At 38.8% G+C, this 27,407-nt stretch overlaps 1 long non-coding RNA gene across 2 annotated transcripts in view; it reads left to right on the top strand.

The window, feature by feature from the left end:
• LOC146404669 (uncharacterized) overlaps positions 1–27,407 on the top strand; it is a 106,315-nt gene that overhangs the window by 32,070 nt on the left and 46,838 nt on the right. Inside the window, exons 3-7 of one of the 2 annotated variants that reach the window (XR_014839645.1) lie at positions 16,718–16,865; positions 21,194–21,309; positions 21,625–21,675; positions 21,918–22,061; positions 22,795–22,903. This is a non-coding gene — a long non-coding RNA (uncharacterized LOC146404669). The remainder of the gene's footprint in view (positions 1–16,717; positions 16,866–21,193; positions 21,310–21,624; positions 21,676–21,917; positions 22,062–22,794; positions 22,904–27,407) is intronic. The other variant, XR_014839646.1, reaches the window with a different exon arrangement.

Here is a 27,407-nt window from a genome sequence, read left to right on the forward strand (position 1 = left end):
GAATCAAGTATTCCTTTTCTGAGTCAAATATGATCAATGGGATACATTTCACAAACATACTCTTCTGTTTTACAAATTAGTTTCCTTGCTTAGTTTCAGGGTTCAGTATGGATATGGAACACTGCTTGAGAGAGTTACCATGATAGAAACTGAATTTAGTTCATTTGCAATCCCATACAAACACTGTCAAAATTCAAAAACAATGGTTAAAAAAAAAAAAAAACTTTAGAAAGTCTTTCGAAACAAAAATAAATAATGAAGTCTCAAATGTAAAAAGAAATAGACGTCAATCTGAACAACCTCTGGGAGGAAATGGCCCAGGCACTAATCACTGTCCACTTAATTTATGCATTTTCTCCTACAACTTGTTTCTCCTTCCGTCTCTCTTTGAATGAAGAAAACATTAAAGAATTCTTGCCTCTGTTGAAACTTGGTATCTATAGCTTCTACCTTGTGATGTTAATTAAAAACATAATTTTTATGTACTTATCACAAAGGAAATATCATTTCATTAAAATCCAATTAGATTCAGACAATATCTGTAAAGACTATGGAATCACTGCTGTTTGAACATAGGCAGCTTTGTTCTGTTTTCATTACTTGAATAAAAGCAACCACAACAAACAATCAGAGAAAAAAATATATATTAATCTCTGAGGTTACAGACACCCTTGCATCTTGAGTAGTATTTTGTAGGGCAAAAAACAACATAGACAATTTCATGTTCCATAGACCACAATCTGGTTGACCTTATTTCTAACTAGTTTTATTTGTCTCGGTTCAAGGAAAGTAGCCTTCAGTCAAAATAAATAAACAAATAAATACATGATGAGATTGTGCATTAGGGTTGTTTCAAGATGCAAATAAAATAAATAAAAAATATAATATAAAAATTATAAGACTGTTTGTTAAAAAAATGAAAAACACAAGCTAAACCAGCTAAAATACATCATGGCATTTGTGGATTTTTATTTCACTCTGCCTAGTGAGTGAAATAAAACAGAGACACAGAGAATGAAGACAGGAAATCTTGGGGGCTGACCTTTTGGGATGATCTAAGGTGATGCTAAGCCTGTCACAAAGACTCAGTATAGACCTTCCATCTAGCTTCACCAGGAATGCTGAGTTAAATTCTGATTGCTCCAGACTTGCTTGTTTAGATTTCACAAGTGCCTCTTTTTGCTGAGGCATGTTGTAAACAGGAGGGCACTGGAAATCTTTTGGATAGCTAGTGCAGCAGGCTGAGGGCTGTCTCTGGTTCATAAGGGCTGAGATTTTATTTGAGCACAGCTTAACCACTGACTAGCTGAACTAAATGAAAGCCGGTAACCTTACTTTCTTTACTAAATATAATGGACTCTACTTCAAAGAAGATTTAGGTATTAAATGAGCCTGCATATGAAAAGAACCTGGTACACTGTCTGGCATATAACACACTGGTTACTTTTTATTATTATCACTATTATTGAAAATCCTCTGGAGACTATGAGATTGTCTGTATTTGTGAAGCGAAGTGGTTCGAAGTCATCATCTCATGTGATTGTATGCAAAACAGATCAATAATTAGAACAGCTTTGAAATTTTGCCCTGGAATTTTTCAAATAATTTAAGAAAATGAAAAATTTTCTTAATAGTCTATGTTAAGACTTAAAGATTCTTAAATACACTGTGTATACTCGTTTCACTAAGATTAGGATAAAATTGGTGCTTTTCACATATAACAAATATTTAATAATATTCAAGGAATGGACAAATAGAAAAATGCTCAAATAAAAGGCAATAAATGAAAAAGGTTTTTTTGTCTTTTTTTTTTTTTTTTTTTTTTTTTTTTTTTTTTTTTTTTTTTTTAATAGTAGCCACACTCACAGCATGTGGAGGTTCCCAGGCTAGGGGTCAAATCGGAGCTACAGCTGTCAGCCTACACCACAGCCACAGCAACTTGGGATCCGAGCCACGTCTGCAACCTACACCACAGCTCGTGGCACAGCCGGATCCTTAACCCACTGAGCAAGGCTGGGGATCGAACCCACATCCCCATGGATGCTAGTCAGGTTTGTTAACTGCCAATCATCAACAGGAACACCTGAAAAAGATTTTTTGATTACGTTGTTAAAATAAGGTCAATTCTTCAAGTCCATGATTTCTTTTCCGTGGAAAAGTTCATTTGTGCCATATATTAGATTCTGAATATATCTATTCACTTATGATGGAACATGATAATGTGAGAAGAAAGAATCTATACATGTATGTGTAACTGGGTCACCATGCTGGACAGCAGAAAATTGACAGAACGCTGTAAACCAGCTATAATGAAAAAAATAATAATAATAAAAAATAAGCTTAAATTAAAAAAAAAGTCAACATGAAAAAAAATTTCCCTAAAAATTCTTCCCTGAAAAATCTAAATCTAACTGTTGTATTAAAATATGATTGTGATGGAGTTCCCGTCGTGGCTCAGTGGTTAACGAATCCGACTAGGAAACATGAGGTCGCGGGTTCGATCCCTGGCCTTGCTCAGTGGGTTAAGGATATGGCTTTACTGGTGTAGGTTGCAGACATGGCTCGGACCCCACGTTGCTGTGGCTCTGGCATAGGCCAGTGGCTACAGCTCCGATTAGACTCCTAGCCTGGGAACCTCCATATGCTGCGGGAGCGGCCCTAGAAAAGGCAAAATGACCAAAAAAAAAAAAGATTGTGATATTTTTCACTTAATTTTTTAAATAATTAGGCTTTTTTGAATTTATTTTAGGTAATTGCCAAAATATTAATTTCCCCAGATTCTGATAAAATGAAAACCCATATTATAAGGAGAACTTTTGGGATTAAATCATAAATGAGAGTTTTAAATATATTTCTTTTTTTTTTTGCTTTTTGTGGAGGTTCCTAGGCTAGGGGTCTAATTGGTTACAGTTGCTGGCCTACGCCACAGCCACAGAAAAGCCAAATCCAAGCCACAACTGCAACCTACACCACAGCTCACAGCAATGCCAGTCCTTAACCCACTGAGCAAGGCCAAGGATCGAACCTGCAACCTCATGGTTCCTAGTCAGATTCGTTTCTGCTGCACCATGACAGGAACTCCTAAATATATTTCTTTTATTCCTCCTATTTTTATTGAAGTATAGTTGATTTCCAATATTCCATTTAAGTATTATGTGTACAATATAGTCATTTGATATTTTTTCTGTTTATTCTGTTTTCTGATATTGTTTCTGATATTTTTATAGTTTATACTCCATTTTAAGTTACTACAAAATAACTGCTGAATTTCCCACTGTTGTGCAATATATTATTTTTGCTATCTATTTTACACCTAGTACTTTGTATCTCTTAATCCCAGTCTTGCCCTTCCTCTCTTCCCTCTCCCCACTGGTAACTGCTGATTTGTTCCCTGTATTTTTGAGTCTGTTTCTATCTTGTTATATGTATTTGTTTGTATATACAAAGATGTATATACATCTTTGAATTCTTAGAATATTTTGTATGTCTCTTAACAAATTTGACACTTCACTATAAAAACTTGAAGTTGGGAGTTCCCATGTGGCTCAGAGGGTTAAGAACCCTACATAGTGTCCAAGAGGATGCAGGTTCAATCCCTGGCCTCATTCACCTCATTCAGTGGGTTAAGGATCCTGTGTTGCCACAAGCTACAGTGTAGGTTGCAGCTCCACATTGCTGTGGCTATGGCATAGGCTGGCAGCTGCAGGTTCCCAGACTAGCAGTCAAATAAGAGCTGTAACCACTGACCTACACCAGAGCCACAGCAACGCGGGATCCGAGCCACGTCTGCAACCTACACCACAGCTCACAGCAACGCCAGATCCTTAACCCACTGAGCAAGGCCAGGGATCAAACCTGCAACCTCATGGTTCCTAGTCAGATTCATTAACCACTGAACCACGATGGGAACTCCGTAGCTGCAGCTTTGATTTGACCCCTAGCTGGAGAACTTCCATAGGCTACAGGTATGGCTGGGGGAAAAAAAAAAAAAAAGTGAATTTGTGTTTATAGATTTTTATTTCTTGTCACCTGTGAAATCTGAGGACAGGGATTGTTCCTTTTGTACACAATGAAATGCATCTGTGAATGAATAAGTTGATTGACTTTGTTAAATATGAAAAACTATTTGCAAACCTGATAAAATGTATCTGTTTCCCAAATTAGTTATTATTTAATCATATCGAGTTTTTAATTTCTCTAATGTCTGTGTGGAATTAGGAAACTGTCAAAAAATTAGCTAAGAGATTGGAGTTTTAGGAGATTTCATATTTTATTTTGTTCAACTGCTGAAGTTTTGGAGTTCCCATTGTGGCTTAATGGTAACAAACCAACCTGACAAGTATCCAAGAGGATGTTGGTACAATCCGTGGCTTAGCTCAGTAGGCTAAGGATCCAGCATTGCCATGAGCTGTGGTGTAAGTCACAGACCCAGCTCAGATCTGGCGTTGCTATGGCTGTGGCATAGACTGGAAGCTGCAGCTTTAATTGGACTCCTAGCCTGGGAACTTCCACATACCACAGTTGTGTCCCCGAAACAGCAACAACAACAACAGAAAACACCTGCATAAGTTCTATAAAGAAATGAAAACTAGGATATTAAAGGATTAACTTAATCTCACATAGGTGACCATGCACATTAAATATCTATATACCTAGAGACTAGTAAACAAACTTGGACTCAGTTATCATAGAATGTCAACTACTGGAAAAGTCAAACATACAACTACCAATTGTGAGAGATGGCTTGAGGGAAGCCACGCAATGGCTGAAGCTAACTTTGGACAGAAAGAAGACTTCTCTGGGGAAGGAAGATATATTCCTTCTGAGCTCCAAAAGATGAATAGGCTAGGTGTTGAGCAGGAGAAGTCAAAAGGTGAAAGAAAATCCACTTTTTATTGTTACACAGCAATGGTAATTAAATAAGAGCCTGTACTGTGAAAAGTTATTCTTTTTCATCGAGCTAGAACATAGTCCAACACATTTTGACAGATTTCCCCCACTGCCATAGCAATATTCATAGCAGATTAGCAATATAGAGTGGTTTTCAATAAAATGTCAACACTTCTCATTACGGTGTGTTTAACAATGAAATCTCACTCACAGAAAATATTGTGACTTCGATCTCTAAGGTAAATATTATGAAATGAGAACTAATGGTGGGTTGTTGAATGAAAGTACATCAGCATCATATTTTTATTCTGCTAGCAAGCTTCCTTGGAACTGCCTTTAACTATCAATTTTCATTCTTAAGAATTGATGTGTAACTGATAGTTTTCATTAGCGTTCTTACAAGATAATTTGATTACAATGACATCATTTTTTGACATCTCGTGAAAATCATGAAGTCTCCATAATAATAATGAATAATAAGGAAATGATCATGAATTTCCAGGAATTTACTCCACTGAAATTCCTATTTGAGGAGGCAGAGAGGAGGGGAAGGAAATTCATTTTGGAAAAATAGGTACACATGAATAATTTGAATAATTTTTACAAGTGCATAACATGGCACATGATTAAACCAAAACGCAGATGATTAAAATTCAACGTTTCTTCTTATGCTTAACTTAATCAAAGCAATTCTGGAAAAGCCATTAAAATGATAAAGTGACATAAAAGTAAAATTGAATATTATAAATTGCATTCTTTCTGAGAACTGAAAACTATAGCTTAAAAATGAGCAATTACAAAGGATGAAATCTAAATGACAGCAAGACTTTCTATACGATCCCATAGGCTCAAATGTACTTCAATAGTTTCTCTAGGACTGGAACTCCTGCATCACAGGATTTTTGCGTGTCCATCTGTACTAGGAAACACATTTTTCGAGTTGGGAAAGACCAACAGCTTTCCTTCCGGCTGTGTATAAATTTTGTTTTTTTCCACATTCTTTCTAACACCTGATATTATCTAGATCTGTAATTGTTGCCAATCTAGTTGGGGTAAAATGTTATCTCAGTCTATATTTAATATGCATTCACTAGATTACTTATAAGACTAAGCTTGTCTTTATCTGTTTATTGGCCATTGATATTTCTTTTTCTCTCCAACAATTATTCTTGGGTTGTCTATTTGATATAAGGAATTTTCTTCTTGATTTGTAGCAGGCTTTTTTTTTTTTTTAATATATTCTGATCACTAAACTTAGTATATAGTACATGTGTCGCAAATACAGTCTCAGTGTTTGTCTTGTTTTATTACTTTTGGCATATTTGATGATAAAAACATTTTTTTACTTTTGATATGGTTGAATTAGTCAATCTTTTTGTTTTTCTTTTTGACTGCCCAGTGGTCTATTGGGTTCCTGGGCCAGGGATCAGATCCCAGCCGTAGCTGTGACAACACCAGATCCTTAACCCACTGTGTTGGGCTGGGGATTAAACTTGCGTACCGGCGTTGCAGAGATGTTCCCCATCCTGTTGCACTGCAGCAGGAACTCCGTGTTCAATCTTTTTCTTATATAGATTTTGCTTTTTGTGTCTTAATAAGATCGTTTTCCCTATCAAGCTATTTCTGTCTATATTCTTCTAAAATTGATGAAAGTTCAATTTTCACATTTGTTTACTCCATCTTTATTTTTGTGCATATCATAAAGTAGGAACTTATTTTATTCTATTTTTATTTTTCATATGAGTAGCCAGTTATCTTATCTCAAATTATTCCATCCTTACAATTCCATCCTTTCCCTGTAAGGATTTCTGCTTCTCTCATATATCAACTTCCCATATATATATGTCTGTTTCTTCCTCCTTCCACCGTTTACTCACTAAAGATATCACTCTTTCGGCTTCAACTCCATGGGGACAGAAGCTGTGCCTCTTTGACTTCTCATCATGCAGGAGCCCTTTGGCTTTGTCTCCCGACCCAGCACATTCAGACTCTCCAGCCATTCAGACTGTAGGCTGATCCACTACTGGATCAGTGGCTGTTTTCACAATAGAACCCCATTTTATTGCCAGCCTAACCCTATCAATTCATGCTCTCTGCCTCCAATCATTTTTTTCCCTTAATCTTAAGTTTCAAAAACAGTGGTTTTAAAATACCTTAGGTTTACTTGGAGAGTGTTTTCCTACCAAGAATACAAAATGATCAGAAATATTAAGTAATTCCTTAAACGATGACTTTATAAATAAATGTTAATTTTTTTTTTTTTCTGCAGCATGCAGAAATTCCCAGCCAGGGTTCGAACACGAGCCACAGCTTTGACCCAAGCTGCAGCAGTCACAACACTGGATCCTTAACCCAATGATCCACACAGGAACATCAATAAATGTTAATTCTTTAGTTACTATTTATTACAAGGATTATTATAGTGTTAAACTAAAATCATACCTTGTTTGAGGAAAATATTGTCATTTATCATTATATGGGAATAACATAAAAGAAGGACTAATATTAGTTACTAAAGTATTTGGACTATTTCTTAACATAGAATTTAAAGAGTTTACTAAAAGATGGCCACCATGACACACACACCATTATTACTAATAACAATAAGTTTTTCCAGACTCATGGAAGCCTTTCAAATATGAGAAATATCTGCTGAGTTATATTTTATAAGCTTTTGAAACAACAGTTGACAACCATAAATAAATCATTAGGCAATAAACAATGACTTTGGGAACTTTGTAAATGATAAAATCAACGCTGATTTTCCACTCTAAAATTGTTTAGTATGGACTAACAATTTATGAAATGTCCTGCATATTTATGCAAACACGTAAATGGCCCCCTTCAAGTCCCCGCAGCAAGACCTAGACCAGCACAATCACAAGGAGAAGCACCAATCCCTGATTCGCCACGTTGTCCGGGTCCCAAACTCACGTGTGTGAGCCGAATAAAAACTGTTACTTAACATCAGTCTATGAAGTAAATACATGACAACAAAAAAACCAATTTCCTCTTCTACAACAAGTACATGTGTCTCTCCAGTGAAAGAAAGGAGACACCGTGACAGGACAAAGTACTGGAAGAAAACAAACTTGTACTTCAGGACTGGCTTGTCGGGGGGCGGGGGGGGGGGGGAACATTGCTGCTGGGGCTTCGGCTCGGTTCAAATGAGACTCTATTACTTAGCAGTTGTTTTATTTGCAGCCAAGTCATCTCACCTCTCCTGTCTTCATTTTTTCATCTGTGGAACAGGGATAATCATAGACCCTCTCTTCGAGGTTTACTAAACAAATTAGCATTAGAAATGCCTGGCATTTCTCTGAGAATCTAATGTAATAAAGCACAACATAGGTTTTGAAAGCAACTCCATCTAGTTTATGGAAGCTTCTGGAAATTGATGCCCTGGGACCCCCATAGGATGGCTGAGAGGCGGGGAAAGGGGCACGATCATTTTAAAAATGAATGGAATCTTTTGAAAATTAGGCAGAGGTGGTAATACTGCTTAAGAAAAGAAGAGAGATCAAGCCAGATTATATATTTATTTCTTTTTCTTCCCTGATAGCACAGCTGGAACAAAGGAAATCCTATTAGGTAATAGTTTAAGTTACATCTCTTAAATTTAAAAGCCACAGATGACTGAGACAAAGAAGACTGTATATTTTCAAACAAAATACTTTTAAAGCTGAGAGCTTTTTCTCACCTATTAAACTGAAGCCATTTAAAGGATACCATTTGAAGATAGCATCTTACATAATAAATCCGGAACAGCACCATTAAGGTTCTGTATGCTAAATAATTCTTCACCTTCCGTTGCCTACACCAATCAGGGGTAGGAAATCGACCCCCAACTCTATTTCCCTAACAGTGGGAGAGAAGCAATTGAAGCAGCAGCAATGTTTTCCATCCTTTACAAGATGAACTTTAATTGTTTCCAGGTTTCACATCACTTTCAATGTAGCAAGAGTCTAAAACAAGGTTAAGTCTAGAGAAAGTGATTCAGCTCATAATTTGAATTTTAAAAAGAAAGACAAAAGACATCCTAGTCGTGTATATAACACTCTATTTAAAGATGCTGATTGTTATCACATCGGCTTTTACTCTTCTTGCTGTTCACTCAAGGTAGAGATACATGCTGTAGGAATTAATGAATATATGAAGGCACATAATTATCTAATTCTAGGGAAATAGAATAGGAAAAACATGCTGGTTCTTCTTGCACCAAAAATTAAAATACATGCAACTAAACACAGGGCTTTTTCTGCATCAGAATATCAGCTCTCCTGAACACTGCAAACATGGGGTGCAGTTAGACAATGGTAGTCTATCCACCTCTAGGCAGGGGGCAGGTGGTTGTAAGGGACACTTACAGGAATTGTTACAAGAGTTTGTTGACAGCGATCTTAATAAGCATAAAAATAGGGGGAAAGCAGCTTCCAGAATCCCCGTGGCAACTATTCATGCACTGAAGCATCACTCATGGGTGTACCTAGCAGTTTTATGCATCCCAGAGTCCTTTTTAAAAATGAGTGTAATTCCCAGAAAGCGGTTATAGCTTTAATACTTTGAAAAACGTTTAGTTAATACACCAACAGATATTAGAGAAACAGATAAATATGTGTATACATCACATTATCCCATTTACAGAAGAGAGATGTACCCATGTACATATTTGGTAAAAAAAAAAATATCCTCTCTTTCCCTTATTTTCTGGATCAGCAAACTGCAATTCTCAGAGGCTAAGTACTAACAAGTACGTGGCACAGGGCAGGTGTCTAAAATGGGTCTAAGGATCTAGGTCTGAAGATTTAGCTGAGAGATTTCCAAAAATTAATTCACTGGATCCTCTTTCATACCCACATGCTCCCAGAGGAATAAAAGAATGTTGAGCCTAAGATGGCCCTTAAACTAACCTCATTTCTCACCCAAGCAAACTGAGATCAGGAGAGGTTAAATAATTTCTCAAGCTCAAAATGGGGTATGAATTACAAATATTCTGATGCCATCATTTGTAACATAACTCTTAGGCCTGATGAAACAGGTATTAGCAGTGTATTTAGTCAATAAGAAAGAGAGAATGGGTTGCATATCAAGATTGTCAGATGCTATGAATTTCAAACAACTGATAATTTTAATTAAAAAAAAAAACCTTGTAATACACCAGAAATAAAACTGTTCTTCCTAAATGTATTCAAACATTTTTTTTTTTTTTCCAAATCAAGAGCCCACATCATGGTCCACTGTGAATGCTCCAGGCTCTACCATTCAATGAGTAACAAAACCAAATTGTCCTTCCCATCACAATTACGTAAAAATTAACCAATGCAACTAAATAAGAAAAATTTAAAAGAATTTTTAGGAGTTCCCTTGTGGTCTAGTGGTTAGGACTCAGTGCTTTCACTCTTGCAACTTAGTTCAATCCCTGGTCTGGGAACTGAGATCCCACATCTGTCGCTGCATATGTGGCCAATAATAATAATAATGATAGGAAGTTCCCATTGTGGCTCAGCAGTAACAAGCCTGACTAGTATCTCTGTGGATGCAAGTTCCATCCCTGGCCTCACTCAGTGTGTTAAGGATCCGTTATTGCTGTGAGTTGTGGTGTAGGTGACAGATGGGACCCAGATCTGGGATTGCTATGCCTGTGGCTGTGGCCAGCATCTCTAGTTCTGATTCAACCCCTAGCCAGGGAACTTCCATATGCTGTAGATTCAGCAAAAAAAAAGAAAAAAAATAGAAAAAAAAGTAATAATAATAATAATCCTTAGAGAGTAGTGTTTAAAGGTGAGGGGTTCTGGAATCAGATATAGCCAGACAATTCCTGGCTCCAAAATTTACTGAGTATAGTCCCGGGTGTTTGTTTAACTTCTCTGAAGCACCTAGTCTACAAAATGGAATTAAAATACATACTTAACTCAAAGGATTGATGGAAACCCCCATATTGAAATGCATGCATGTCTACCATTAGTTTAATTACTATTTCAAGTTTATTTTAATATTCATTATCAAAGATGGAAGAGGCAAAAAGTATTATTATTTGTAGCTATCTACCAGGAAAATGAGAAAGGATTGTAGGAGTTCCCGTTGTGGTGCAGTGGTTAACGAATCCGACTAGGAACCATGAGGTTGCGGGTTCGGTCCCTGCCCTTGCTCAGTGGGTTAAGGATCCGGCGTTGCCGTGAGCTGTGGTGTAGGTTGCAGACGCGGCTCGGATCCCGCGTTGCTGTGGCTCTGGTATAGGTCAGTGGCTACAGCTCCGATTCGACCCCTAGCCTGGGAACCTCCATATGCCACGAAAGCGGCCCAAGAAAATAGCAAAGAGACAAAAAAAAAAAAAAAAAAAGGATTGTAACATTGTTATATTTTGTTTTATTGTTTGATTTTCTTTTTTTTTTTATTTTTTATTTTCCCACTGTACAGCAAGGGGGTCAGGTTATCCTTACATGTATACATTGCAATTACAGTTTTTCCCCCACCCTTTCTTCTGTTGCAACATGAGTATCTAGACATAGTTCTCAATGCTATTTGTCTGTACCTGTATGTTTTTTAAAATCACTTTATTGGGGTATTCATAATTAACATATAAAATCTGATGAATATGGAGATAATATACACTCACAATACCATCACACCTTCCAAGGACTTCCTCTTGCTCCTTTAATTTTTAATTTGTAGTGTATGATAATTCATTTTAAAAAGTAGCAAAAGATCTCAATGTAAAGGTGGATATTTACCTCAGATTTTACCAAGTAAATTCCAGATCCACCTAAGATTTGAATATTTTTAAATCTCATAGAATTACTAGGATACAATATTCATGTAATCATTGAAAACTTCCTGAACATACACAAAAGGTGGAAAATGAAAAAACAGAAAATATTAAAAATTGTATTTACACTAAATACCATGTAAAAAGCTAACAGCACAAATAACAGACTGGGAATATATATTACAGAAAAAGGGGTTAATACCCTAAAAACTAAAAGAGCTTTTACAAAGAGATTAAAATTATGAATACATCTCCTCCAAATATGCAGGCCAAATAAAGGAGAAATTTATGAATAACTACAAATAGAAAAATCAAGATCAATTTAAAGAATCACTTTCACTAATAATAAAAATGCACATCAAAATAAACTAGGTTACTATGTTTTTTCCTATGAGCTTGCTCAACATGAAAAAGAAATGGAATGTAATTCTGCTGTATGGACCAGAACAGCCAAATGATTCTCTCAAAAGAAAAAGAAAAATGGTACAGAAAGAAGAAAAGGAACAAGGTGTTAGTGGAGCGCCTAGGACTAGTCTTTCTTGAGTCTAGGCTTTATTCCTGCTTAGGATTTCCAGGAAATAACTTTTCAGCTGCAAGGACTCCCCCCTTTTTAGTTAAGCTCATTTGAGTTGGGTTTTGGTCACCTGCAAACATGAGTCTCGGTGGGAAAAAATGATTACAAAATGACCTGCAGTATAGACAAAAAGTAAAAGATCACCCACAAAGACAAAAACGATTTAAACCCATAAATCTTTTCTAATCGATCAAAACATTACCATGGGTTTGAGCAGTCTGATTTGCCAGGCAGAGAGACCTAGTTTGGGGATAGTAAACCGGAGGAATAGAGGGCAAACGTAGGACGGTATTGCTTTATTTTCACTAAACAGTGAGTTCCGGCACTGCGTGGTGTGGGTACCGGCCTCATTTTAAAGTGTTACAAATGATCCGATGAGTGAGTTCACAGTGACTGAAATGCCAGACAGTGAAATGCCAGCTGCAGAAATATTTCAAAAGCCTGTGTTAGTGGGTGGAAAACTGGCATGTGAACTTCCAAAAGCATAAATATAAGGAAATGCCGTTAAAAGAAAGTTGTTCAGTCTGTACATAAAGACTGTAAATGACCTATGAATCATTTTTCTGCAGACATCAGCCCAGCAGGCTTCACAGGGAAAGGTTTTAAAACCACCTCACGGTGTTACCTTGGCATAAATCCAAGATACACAACAGTGACTGAGGAGCAGAAACTCCTGAGGAAGATGGTTACAACCACACGTCGCTAAGCGCCTCCCGGAATAATGCTGTTGATAAATGGCTCCTTGAAGTTTAACTCTAGCATCAAGATAGTGGTCCAAAGTTTGATTACGAATCTTATAGGGAAGTGCTTGCGAATATCAACAGAAAATGTTGCAGGCATTCATGCATGCTGTTAAAAATGTATTTCCCTTAGTCCATACTATTTTTTTTTTTTTTTCCATGCCCACAGCATGCAGAAGTTCCCAGGCCAGGGATCAAACCCACACCACAGCAGTGACAAAGCAGTGACAAAGCAGGGTCCTTAACCTGTTGAGGCTCCAGAGAACTCCAATTTTTAATAATACTTCTTTCCACATAACCTGTAGGAGAACCAGCAAGTCTTTGTCTAAGAAACACTGAAAATGGATGCACGTATATGTTGGATATGTATGAATGAAACAGAAACATGCCCCTGTGATCTGGTCAAGGATTCCTTTCTTTTGATGTGAGGAGGAAGGAACCCTTTGGGGTTATTGTTAAAGATACGGTTTTTAGTAAAATTGTGTGTGTGTGTGTGTGTGTGCATGTATAGTTGAAAAGGAAAATAGTACTACAAAGCTATCAACAAAAAGTCAGTCTCTGCTTTCCTAGGCTCCATGACATCATCTTCAGGGTCAATTATTTCATGTCCGTTAGTTGTTCTTTTGATATTTAGATAGTGTTTACATGTTTGTACCGCTATTTCTTTGTCTACCTTCGACCATTCAATCACAGAAAATGTTCATGAAGAATTCATATAATCCCATTCCACTTTCCCTTCACCTCCAAAAGAGCTACAATAAAATTTCTGATTTAGTTGATATTCAGTTTTATTATGACTATGGAAATATTTTCATTGCCAAGCCAAGTACTGTATACATGTTACATTCCTTTTTGCTTTTCATTAACAATGCCTACATTTTTCATTTGCTTATGTCATTACTGCCCTTATCAAGAACTTTCACAAATTTGGTGGCTATAAAATTCTTTTCATTTCTCTTAGACATATCATGTAATAATCCCCAGCTCCGCATCATTTTTGTTTGTTTAATTTTGGTTTTGTTGCTGGGAAAACTTTCTTTAAGAGCTTTCCATCCTCCCCTCCAAACTATCTGGTCACTTTCTTTGCACCCTTGCCAATTTTTGGAACGTCTTGTCCCTGATATTCTGGAAAATTCTTTCTTCTCCTGTGTTGAATGAACCTCGTGTTTTCCTATTTCTTGATTTGCTCTGGTAGAGAACATTGCTCGATTGTTTGTTAAGAAAGAATCTACGGTGAAATATTTTTTAGATTATGAAGTCTCAAAAGGGCTTCTTTGGTCCTCACAATTAAATCCTAGCTTTACTAGTTATAAAATTATAGGGTAAAATGCATTTTCCCTCAAAAATTTGAAAATGTTTTAGTTAGTTTCATGGCTTTTTGTGTTGCTGTTGAAGAATTCAGTGCTAACAAGTTTATTTATCCTTTGTACTTTCCATTTATTTTCATTTTGAAAGCTTTTCTTTCAGAGTTTTTATTTACCTCATAGTTTCTTGCATCCCACTATGAGTGTGCCTTAGTAAAAATATGCTTTCTCAAGATGTCAGTTACTCAGTGGACATTTTCAATCCAGAAGCATGTGTAAAGTGAAATAATCTTGATTTAAGTTTCTTGCAAATCATTTTCCTTCGGATTCTCTTGTATCTCTGAAAAAAACATCAGGCTTTTTCTTTTCTTTTTTAATGTTTTATCACTTATTATTATCCATCTTTAACTTTTCCTTTGTTTTGCGTTCTGGCATATTTAGTTGACTTGTCTGCCAACCATTCTATTGCTTTTTAAAGGCATCACATTTATTCCTATGGGCTCATTACAAACCCTATCACCTCCCCTCCTCCTTCATGATTGGAATATCTTACCCTAGTACTCTGAGAATACAGCAGTTTTTTAAAGCACCTTCTCATTCTCCAAGTATTTTATGTGTATATATATTATACACACACATATATATACACATTTTGGTCTGATTGACTCTTATCCCTCATTTTAAAATTCTCTATCTCATTTTGGCCTTTGACTTTGGAGACTTTCTCAACGATCCCTGACTGGTGTTTTACATTAAGCCATTCAAGCCCTGATTGGATATACTCTCAGGTGATGGGCTGGTCTACTGGTGAGTTTCTCTTATGGTACCTGAATGGATGGTGTTTTGCAAGAATATACGAACTGTCCGTCTCTGTGGGACATTTCTCTGGGGATAGCAGGTCTGTGCAGAAGGAACTCCTCCCAGCCCCTTCTTGGAGGAGACGTAACTGACAAGTGGAGGATGTGACCTGGCTGACCCAAAACTCGGGTGCCTGACATATATCTAGCTTCACCTGTATCTCTTGGTGCCTTCACCCAGAGGTTCTTCAACTGAATTTGTCCAGAGAATGGACGTCCTCTCCCAGGTAGGTGCTGCACCTCTAATGAAGAAGAAGCTCTGACTCTAACTGTTCTAGTACTATTTTTTCAGCCAGTTCTCAGAACCCCTTCTGAGATTCCCGCTTATTCCAAGTTTGGGGTTTCCACAGCATGAACTGACTTCTTCTCATTCATAACTCTCTGCAGGCATTTAATTTTCACCTTTCTCTATTTCTCTCTGCTCCATTTGCTTTCCTATTGTTGACATATTTAAACCATTGCTCTCTTTGGTCTTGTTAGGGTATATCTTTTACCTTGACTGCCTCTAATGTCATTACATTGGTCTGGGGGGAAAAGCATTGAGAAACGAATGTGTTCAATCCACCATGTTTAGCTGGAGGTCATAAAATTTACAACAGTTTAGCATGGCTTTTTAAGGTCCTTTCACATTTGGTTTGTCACCACAGGCCCCTAATATCCCTTATGATTGGGTCTGTTCTGATGAGAATTCCTACACACACACATACACACACAAACACACACAGGTATTTTACACACACGCACACACATGACTGCTTTAAAGGTCAAACTTGGAGTTCCCGTCGTGGCTCAGTGGTTAACGAATCCAGCTAGGAACCATGAGGTTGCGGGTTCGATCCCTGGACTTGCTCAGTGGGTTGGGGATCCGGCGTAGCCATGAGCTGTGTGGTGTAGGCGCCAGACGCGGCTCGGATCCTGCATTGCTGTGGCTGTGGTGTAGGCCAGAGGCTACAGCTCCGATTGGACCCCTAGCCCGGGAACTTCCACGTGCCACAGGGGCAGCCCAAGAAATGGCAAAAAGACAAAGAAAAAAAAAAAGGTCAAACTTTGTACTAAAATAATAACAAAATCATGGGCCTAAAGATTAACAAACCATTGCTCATATTCTCCTAGGTTCAGATTCTTCTCATTCACATAAAAATACATAGTTATTTTGATTTAGAAACTTCTGCTTAAAATATATCTTTTGCTAGCCTTCTTCTTCTTCTTGAATTATTTTGCCAAGGGAACAGGGTCCTTCTAGTGAGGATTCTTTATGCAGCACACTGGCAATGAGATAGGTAGTGGGTTTTATGGCATTCACACTATGTTGCAGACATCTGTACTGGGCATCAGGAACTCTCATAAGAGCATGCTTTTATAAGAGTCAGGGAAAGAGGGTCCAAAAAAATATGATCGCCAAAAGACAGAATGCTTCACCCTCACCTTCCAAGAGGATGGGAATTTAGAGACAGAAGCAATAAACTAGAAACTAGAAGCAATAAACTAGAAACTAGGAGCCATAAAGATGGGCTTTCTCACCTGGTAGTTTTGTTGTGGGTGGGTTGACAGGGAGAACTTCCAATACAAGTGTGCACCTTTTTCAGAGTGAGGCAGAGGCTCCTAGACCACTGTCACCTTGGTCTACACAGCAAGAACCATCATCACCCATGGTCCTGGATGCTTAGAAATCCAGTAAGGAACCCTGAAGTGCAGAACTCTTGGGACCAACACTCATACATCTTGAGCAAAAAGGTGAGAGAAATATGTAAATGGAATGCCAATTTATACATTTTTTAATAATAAATATCACCACCTAAATTTAGTTATATTGTTTTTTCCTGTTAGGAGATCTCCTCTGCTAAACTCCTTAAGAATGACATCTTCTTAAGAATGATGAAGCTGATATGTCTTTCTCTTTTCTATATTTTAAGGCTGATGCAATTTGCTGTTACTTAAAATTTTTTTCAGAAGTTTCAGAATTATGGAGAAAAGGGGGTGGTATATCCCACAAAGGATGATGGGAGCATGCTTCTAGGCTGGAATGAAGAGCTTAGACAGATTGGTAACTAGTTCCTACTTTTCCTTGGGCTGTTTTATGTTTTCCCCAGTAACTTACAAACAAAATATTATCCACATTGTACAGCTACTACAGTAAAGCAAGGTGATTTGAAAGAGTTGTACCTTGGTAATGGTGGTTTTTAGTTTTGGGTTTTTTTTTTTTTTTTTTTTTTTTTTTTGGTCTTTCTGTATTTTAGGGCTCTACTCATGGCATATGGAGGTTCCCAGGCCAGGCATCCAATCGGACCTACAGCTGTCGGCCTACAAAATAGCTCACAGCAACGCCAGATCCTTAACCCACTGAGCGAGGCCAGGGCTCAAACCTAAATCCTCATGGATGCTAGTCGGGTTTGTTAACCGCTGAACCATGAAGGGAACTCTGGTTTTTAGTGTGTTAAACATTCTTTGACTCTTTTAACTATATCCTCTATTTTTATATTAGCAATCAGAAAAGCCACTCTAAAAAAGAAAGAAAGAAAGAAAAGCCACTCTAAACATGTGTGAAATGACATCATCTATTCTGATAAAATCATATGGTTAAATAGCAATACATATATTTTCTAAAATGCATTTACTATCTACAATGATTTAAACTATTAAAGGTAAATAGTTCAACGTCAAAAAGTATATTTTACTATAGCCCTCTTGTGCTCAAGGGTTGTATTTGAGATACCTTTTTAAGTATTAGACATAACAATTTATTCTTACTGTTATTATAAAATTAGAAATTATCCAAGCATAAATAAAAAGCATAATAGAACACATTTAAGTTTCCATTCAATAATTTGGAGCATGTTGATCACTGCTATTAAAATAAAAATATTAACATACACTTTAATATTCATTAGAGTAATCTGTCAAATATTAGGTTTAATTTAATGGTTAATTTTTAAACAATCTCAAGTAGTTACTACATTTATGCTCCTTCAAAGGTTTTTGTCTTCCTTTTGGACTAATGGTCTGCAAAATACCATGTCAGCCAATATCATTACTTTATAATAACACAAAATAATCTCGTCTACATTTGGAAAATTCACAGGCTATTTTTCTAAGATAGATAAAGCAGAAAACAGTGGCAAAAAGATATTGTGAAGATGAAGAACATAAATACTTTGCCATCCTGAAAGCCCCACGGTTGATTTGCTAAACTCTGAACCACAGTGAATTCCTAGGTCTGAGTACAAAGCCCTGGAAATAGGAATGTTCCATGAAAGGCAGATAGGTCTCTTACCATGGCTGCACTGGGATGAGCAGCCTTTTATGGCAATCAGCGCGCCTCTACTCTATAGACGCGATAAATAACATTGGAACAAAGTAAGTCGGGACACTTAGGATTCACTGTAGCAAAGAGAATCGGAACAACAGAAGCACTCTCACTGATGAAATTGGAATTTTTTTTTTAATTAACACTTCTAATTAGAATTTAACATCTCACTAGCTTCGTATGGGATTTTTCGCTTCCCTAATCTCACGGAAACCTATCTGTTGGCTCTAAATAGGCAGTCACTCACTATGCACTACTTGAGGATTTCAATTAATCCCAAATCCCCCAACTTTGGTTTGTGAACTTGTCTTTTTGCTCCCGTGCTGCCCTTCCTGCCTGAACAAAGTCGCTGAAGTCCTCTTCATTGGCGATGGGTGTGTTACATTCAACCCATGTCCTCCCTGATCCCGTGTTTCTCCTTTCCTAAGAGAACGACTTTGAAAAGCTGCCTGTGACTATTGAGGGTGATTACTAGTAATAGTAATTAGGTGAGCTAGTGTCTCGTTCTGTCCTGTGCTGCGGGCTCCCCCTCCTTGGTGCCTGGAGCTGTGATGGGCACTTCATGCCACCAGAGAAGGTTGGAGTTGACTTGAATCAGGGTCTGTCTGCAAAAGCTGTAAACCAGTGCTGTCACTACTGCCTCCCCCTGGCTGACATCAGAAATGCAGGCAATACAGGCTTGTCTGGCCACGGCTCTCTGTAGGCTTCAAAACCTTATCAATAGCAGTAAAAACGAAGGCTATTGGTCTTTGGTTCTAAGGAATAAATGCAGTTTCATGTAATGTAGACAACCTCAGACCATCCTCAACCAGATGCATCTTGGAACTTCTCCCGGCTGTCTACAAAAAGAGGTCAGTTACTCTGAAGCAACTGCCACCTTAGACAGAAGTGAAAATCTGAGTGACTCAGCCTTTCTGTGATTTCAGGAAAAATGCCGAGGAAGGCAAAATGTTGTCCATGCACCTACTAGAATCTGTGAAAAGTCACCCCGTCTGCCTGTGATTTTCAATCCAGGAAGTAGTCTGCAAAACAAAAATTAAAAAAAAAAAAAAATCTTTGTAGAATATGATATTTCCATGTAAGGTGTTAGCATCCCCAGACCCCAGAAACCCCCAGAAAACTGGCCCTGAATCCAATGATTTTCCCCAGGAAAAACCCCTCAATAGTTTAAAAAAAAAAATCTCATTACCCATTCATTTCTTAAACTTTTATCGTTTTTCCTTAGTTATTTAATCCCAAGAGAGGTGGGTCTCATGTTGAGTCATTTATTTTTTTATTTATTTATTATTTCTTTTTTTGTCTTTTTAGGGCCACTCCTATGACACATGGAATTTCCCAGGCTAGGGGTCGAATAGGAGCTACAGCTGCTGGCCTACACCACAGCCACAGCAACATGGGATCTGAGCCAGGTCCACGACCTATACCATAGCTCATGGCAATGCCGGATCCTTAACCCACTGAGCAAGGCCAGGGATTGAACCTGCATTCTCATGGATACTAGTCGGATTTGTTAACGGCTGAGCCATGACAGAAACTCCTATTTATTTTTAATAGAATAGACTTTATTCCCCAGCTGCTACTTCTTTTTTTTTTTTTTTTTTTTTTTTTTGGTCTTTTTAGGGCCAGACCTGCGGCATATGGAGGTTCCCAAGCTAGAGGTCAAATCTGAGCTGCAGCTGCCCACCCACAACACAGCCAAGGCAATGGCAACCTGGGATCCCAGCTGCATCTGTGACCTATGCTGCAGCTTGTGGCAACACCAGATCCTTTAACCCACGGGGCGAGGTCAGGGATGGAACCCACCTCCTCATGGATACTCGTTGGGTTCTTAATCCGCAGAGCCACAACAGGAACTTCCTTGAGCCTCATTTAAAGATGGTGTGAATGAACATGCTGAAATCTTTTATAGCAGGTAGTTAAGAAAAAGGAAAAAAGTCAGGGCAGAATTAGGAAATATGATCCTTTGGAGGCTGGCAGCCTCCTGAAATGGGGAAAGAGAGAAGGGGAGAAGGTTTCAGGAATCCCTCCTCTGGTTACTCAGACTCCTCTGGCTCAGCCACACCACTGCCTTCACACTGCTTGCAAAGGTGGCAAGGGCTTCAGCAATAGAAGAGGTTTAATGGTTTAATGGGGATGTCACAGCCCTGCCACCGAGGAGTAGCTCTGAGAGCATGGGAGATTTTTAACATAATAATTATAGCATAATCATTTAAACATAATAATTATAACATCTTTTGTGTAAGGTCTTTCTTCCATGGAGACTTGCCAACATTCATCAACATCAAAAGTATTTATTTAGCATCCACATGTGTATAGTTCTGCTGAGTGCTAGTTTTTTCCTTGATCATTTTTATAACATCTTAAGTGGGTAAAGAAAAGCCGAAGGAGGAGGAGGAAGTTTAGGAAAGACGATGTTAAAGAAAAGCCTTGGCTATTTTAAAATGCTGCTCAGCAACTTTCGAGAGTAGAGAAAAGAGAGGACCCCGAGAAAGACTTTTCCTAAAAGAGAATGCAATTGAAGAGTCACTCCCAGCCATCTTTCTATTTTGCCAGAGAGGATATTAAATACTTAATTGGAGGGAAATCCACGGATGCAGAGAATTCCATACTAGCAAATATCTTATAAGCTATAAGATGAGTGTTTTCTCGAAACATGTCTATATTTCCCCCAAACTTCTAAGCATCTTAAAGAAATCTGACAAAAGTAAGAGTTCTCTTGGTTGGTGCTATTAAATGTTATCTTTGCTAATTTCCTTAGGTTGGCAAAGCCTCGCCAATTGCTGAGATGCGTTTAGATCGAAACGGGTTTGGTGTGAAACACTTAAACATTTCTTGATGCAGACTTCCATGAAAAACACATTCAGCCAATTCAAGGCAAGTAGGTTGTGGAATTATATAGATCTAGAATTATTTCCACAATTATTTTCACACTACAGCTTACACATATGTTGAAAAGTCTATTGTAGGATATACAGTATTTTGAAAATTCCATAAGGACTGGAAAATAAAGTGTAGATATTTTGTAAAATACTTAACCAAATGGTTCACACAAATATAGAAGCAAACTGTGCACTTGGAGATTCCCTTTTAGGCCCTCTTCACTTGAATTTAACATATGTGTCCTACTTTTTTAAAATACCGAAAATATTTGCAAGTATGTTTATTGAAATGTTTCTAAATCCTTTGCAGTCGTCATCCCATTTACATCCATACAGAGTTCCCACGGCTTCTGCGGGCATGGTGAGTGTGGGGTGGAAAAACTTGGATAATTATATCCTATGAGTTTGTAACATTTTAAATTTCCAAAGGAAAATTAGACCCATAAATTTTTTTTGAGATGTGCAGCTGAGAAATACTTTTTTAAATCGCTAATTTCACTGTAGATTAACACGTTCCGTTCTGCCAAAAATCTGCCTCTTCCCATCCTTCCTGTGCCAGCCTCTCTTTTCTCCTTCCCTCACTGTTTCTTTGATCTTTTCTAGATGGAAAAGAAAATCTCTTTATGCCCCTGAAAAGAGTATAAGGAAAGTGTATAACGTCTACTCTTTCAAAAATCACTTTTCTTAAATCCTAAAGAGAACAAGAGTAGGACTCGAAGATCTGTTAATTCAAGAGCAAAGAACAGAGTAAGGCACTTCGAGTATTTATTTCACATATTTGTGCCCCATGTCAATATATTCGTTTTGTAAAAGAAAAGATCTATCCAGAGTTGATTTTTCATCTTAAAAGGAAATCAGTTGTTTCAAATTAACTCTCATCTCAAAAATAGGTTGCAGGAATTCCTGCTGTGGCACAGTGGGTTAAAAATCCTACCGCAGCGACCAAGGTCACTGTGGAGGTGAGGGTTCGATCCCTGGCCTGTTCCAGTGGGCTAAGGACCCAGTGTTGCCACAGCATCAGTGTAGGTTGGAGCTGGGGCTCAGGTTCAGTCGCTGGCCCGGGAACTTCCATGTGCTGCAGGTGTGGCCATTAAAAAAAATAAGGTACAATTTACTAAAAAAAAAAAAAAAAAAGTCTTATCATGTATACATATTTAATAAAACATGGTGATAACAAAATGTAGCACACTTTATAAGAAAATAAGCTATATTAATAAAAGTTGTTATTTTTCTAAAAGATGTTATTTTGCACTGGTTTTCTCTGGAAGGAAAATATGTGAGAGATAAACACATTCCATGGAGTATCAGAGCCTAATGGCAAACTGGATGCTAATAGGGGATGGCAAATAATCTGAAAAATCATTTTGAAATTAGCATGACTCATATGACATGTTTCTCATTTAACATCTTGTGAAATTATTTCATGATATATAATATATATACACAATATATTTATGTGCATGTGTATTTTATATCTTAGCTGGACCATCCCTATTACGGGTGGGATACAGAGCTGGATGGCAGCATGGAAACAAACAATCCACAGTGAAAATATTTTCAAGGATAAGCCCCATATGGACCATTGAGAGGTAATTGCATTTGATACACATTTTCTGCTAGGGCTTTAAATAATTCCCAGGTGACTTAAACCAATATTAAAACTTCCCTTGAATTGTAGATTCCTCTAAAATAATATCCTTTTTATCCTTGATGATAATGTATTAGAGTTCAGCCATTTAAAATAATAACATGATGGCAAAGTTTATCACTAAATTCTGTTTTTAATTATAGTCCCAGTAAAATTAATCTTTAACTTCCCCAGAGGCACTATGGCCTAAAGCATTGATTATTTGACTTTAACAGCAGAAAAACATTTCACTTGAGAGTCAAAGTGCCTGTGAACACCTACCTCATAATTTCCCCTTTCACTGGAGATAAATTATAAACTCACGCTTATAATAAAGTAACGCCACACACTCTGTTGTTTACTTCAGCCAGCAGGCTGTGTACAACAGCCAAAAGCAGATGGAATTTAAGAAGATAATCTGAATTTGCTCCTTTCTTTTACATCTGACCCTCTGGATTCAAAATCATGAATCTACACAGATTAACCTGGTAAACTCATGGCTTGGCTTTGACCCCAAAGCGTTGTGCTTAGGGTTTTTTGTTTGTTTGCTTGTTGTGGATGAAGGAAGGTGCCCCTATGGAAGATGTCTTCCTTTATCTTAAAAAAAAAAAAAATCAATCAATCAAATAGAATTGCCAACATTTAAAAATTAGAAGATTTCACCAAAAACTGGTTTATCAGTTTCCCTTGAAAGTAGAGGGGTCTTGCCATATTGCCCTCCCCTCTGATACTGAGGTAGGAGGGGTACCCCTTGGGACAAGGCCTGGTCACTCAGGGATTCTATGGCCAGTCCAGAGTTTGCACCCCTTACCACTCACTGTGTTCTAATGTGAAAACTGGTCCTACCTTAACCTGGACAGAAACAGAGCAAATGACTTCCATTGGGTACCTAGACTTCCCCACATTAATTCAAAGGACACCTGGTCAGAGCATTTGTTAACAAAATTTGTCGGGAATATTCTTGGGAGTTCCCGTTGTGGCTCAGCAGGTTACAGACCTGACTAGTATCCATGAGGATGCAGGTTCAATCCCTGGACTTGCTCAGTGGGTTGAGGATCCAGTGTTGCTGTGGCTGTGGTGTAGGCTGGCAGCTGTAGCTCCTGTTAGACCCCTAACCTGGAAACTTCCATATGGCACAAGAGTGGCCCTAAAAAAAGAAGAAAAAATATTCTTACAGGAGTGCTCGCCATATTCTCTTCTATGTAACATCAATTCCTTAGGAACTAGACATTATAATAAAAATTAAAATGGTTCCTGTTGTCAAATAACTTTTGGAAAAGCAGTTTTAAGCAAAGTCAAACGAGTTCCTTTATGCAGAAGTTCCTTGTGCCCTGGGCATATGTTGTACATTATGAATGGGTAATTTATAATGCAGCATTTTCCAGCTTCATTTGATTGTGGAATATTTCCTTTAATAAGCCACAACTTTTGAAATATGCAACTTGGACGTATGGGTCATTTATAAATATATACAGGTGAGGTGTGGTCTGAACCTGAGCTTTAACTGGACATGAAATGCATCTGAGGTCCAAACTTTGAGAACTTTCTGTATATATATAGCTTTACTTGGTTTGTCATTTTCCTCCACTGAAGAATCAAGGCAGAGTTTTTTGTGTGTTTGTTTGTTTTATGGCTGCACCTACTGGCCTACACCACAGCCACAGCAACACCAGCTCCAAGGCTCCTCTCTGACCTCTGCTGCAGCTTACGGCAATGCCAAATCCTTAACCGACCGAATGAGGTCAGGGATCAAACCCACATCCTCACAGAGACAGAGGTCGGGTCCTTAACTTGCTGAGCCACAGTGGGAACTCCGAAGGCAGAGTTCTGAAAGAGGGAAAGAGATTGGGTCAAGTAGGGTGTGAGGACTTCAAAAGGGCCCCAAATCTGTATAAGGGAGACATCTTCTGAATTTTCCAAGGCCTTGGGTCTGAATCTGCAGAGTTAGGGGCATGATCAGAACCAGAAGAAACTGTTTTCACTAGGGACTCGTGAATAGGATGTCCACCATCTCTACTTGGGTGGCCATGGAGAGAGCAGCAGAGGTTGTGGGATATGCTTCTTCCCATTCCCCTGGGGGCCCAGCCTTATTTCAGCCCAGTGATGGGAATGGGAGCACAATGGCTCTTGCAATTACATGGTATATAGCTGGGTCCCCCGGCTCAGCCCACACCAGCTGGATGTGATGGATTGGCCCAATGTGTGCCGGCAGCCGTGACAGTGGAAGGCACCTTCTGCAGAGACTTCCTGGCCGCAGATGCCCAGAGAGGTTGCATCTAAAGCATGAAAGAGCAGTGCGGGCCCTCCCATGAGACCCCATGGGAACTCCTTCACATCTCAGGAGAAATAGGCCTGTATCCGCTGAGACCCTTCCACAGGCAGCGCGTGGGGGCTTCTGAAATGCTTTTCTGCTGTAGGACGCATATTCTTTTCCTAAAGGCTGAAAGGTCTCAGGGATTCTAGGTTTTCTGTCCCCTTGGTCATAAACCTTTTAACCTTCCTGATGACATGAAGATCCTGGGAAAATTTTACAGCTATTCTCTTCATATTCATATTTGGAGTGCCCGGCGTGGCTCAGTGGCTAACGAATCCAACTAGGAACCATGAGGTTGCAGGTTCGATCCCTGGCCTCACTCAGTGGGTTAAGGATCTGGTGTTGCTGTGAGCTGTGGTGTGGGTTGCAGACACGGTTTGGATCCCGTGTTGCTGTGGCTCTGGCATAGGCTGGCAGTTACAGCTCTGATTAGACCCCCTAGCCTGGAAACCTTCATATGCCGTGGCCCTAGAAAAGACAAAAAAAAAAATCGTATTTGACTAACAAAACGATTTCCATAGATGGAAAAGGAAAAGGCATTTATTTAAATAAAAAGAGAAGTTTTGCTGATTTTGGGATCTTACCTTGCTTATGTTGCTTGTACAGCTTCTCTTAGGATCTGACAGGTGGTTCCTTTCTCTTTAATATAAGAAGGGGGTATGTTGCGAAGTAGGTCGGCTGCTTGGCGTGGGACCTGCTGCCCGGTCAGCAAGCCTTTAAATTATAATATCCCACGCTGGCTGTCAGTGCTCCCTGCGTGGTCCCAGGACTAGGAGACAACCAAGTGTGGCAGTGTCTGAATCTAGCTGCTGCAATTTAGCCTTAGGCATTAAAGAAGCAGTTGACCAAAAGGTCATAAATTCAGCCTAGAGAGGACTCTAAGAATGCAGAGAGCAAGACTACCCCGATCCCTCCTGCTCCCCACCAGCCCTGCTCAGCTCACACAAGCTGGAGGTGATGGATTGGCCTTTTCACGTGGCCTCATAGAGGGAAACGTTGCTGTGAACTGTCTATGCAAGGAGACTAAAATCACTGTGGGTTTGCAGCCTGGCCACCACCTGTCTCACTAAAAGCTTTAACCATGGTGGGGCTGCCTGTCTGAGGGTTTGTGCCTCTGGGGTGCTGGGCCTCACGGAGATTTCAGCTGGCCTGCCATGCTCTGCTCCTGGCCCCTCTTTCTGCTAAAGCCTGGAAGCAGCTGAAACTTGAAGCTAGAGAAGGAGGTGGTGAGGCCCTAGGCTTCTTCAGTGTTGATGACACTAGGCTTCTTTGTCTGTTTCCAAGGCATTTAATTTGCTGGCTATTATACATTCTCCTGGTATAAATATATAATACAAGAAGACAGCAGATCAAGATTTGAGGGGTGGGGTGGGGGAAGGGAGTGGACTTCAAAACAGCAGCAGCCAGTAAGCTCTGATTTGACCCCTAGCCTGGGAACTTCCATTTGCCATAGCTGCAGCCTTGAAAAGAAAAAAGTTGGGGGGAAAAAAAAAACCCTCTGGCTTTGGAGTTCCCTAGTGGCTCAGAGGCGTAAACATCCAGCATTGTCACTGCTGTGCCTCTGGTTATAGCTGTAGCGCAGGTGCCACAGGTGCAGACAAAAAATATAAAAATAAAAATCAATTAATCAACAAAAGAAACAATGCATCTGTAGTATTAGATTGAAAATTGAACATTCGTGTCAATGGTCTTGAATAAGCTCCTCACTTTGGCCGGTTATTTTTTTTTTCTTCCTTCCTCCCTTCCTCCCTTTTTCTTGGATTTATTTGGAAACACCAGCAATATGTTACTGGCCCACCCAGGCCCCTCAAGCACCCCTAGTATTTGATGTGAGGACACACAAAAGAGGGACTTTCCCTAAACCTTCTCTTTGTTTAAAACCCACTTTTCAGCTCCCAATAGGTCACAAACTTCTCCAGACCCCTTTTTCTCTCCTCCAATATGCATCTCCTTCAACCACTCCCATGTTTCTCTTTTTCCTTTCTTTTTCTTTTTTCTATGTTTCCCTTTCTCTCCCCCACCCCCACCCCCGGCCTTTTTCTAATTAGGTGCCGCATCATTGCATTGGCCAATAGCTGTGAGACCCTGAGCCAGTTCTGAGCGCTTCTGCTCTCTGGTTCCTGGATCCCTGCCCAGCTGCTATGTGACCCAG

Source organism: Sus scrofa, chromosome 3 (genome assembly GCF_054392235.1).
Source record: "Sus scrofa isolate SSC_HxYL_T2T_F1_AM1 chromosome 3, Sscrofa_HxYL_maternal_Yorkshire_Landrace_v2.0, whole genome shotgun sequence".
Taxonomy (NCBI): Eukaryota; Metazoa; Chordata; class Mammalia; order Artiodactyla; family Suidae; genus Sus; species Sus scrofa.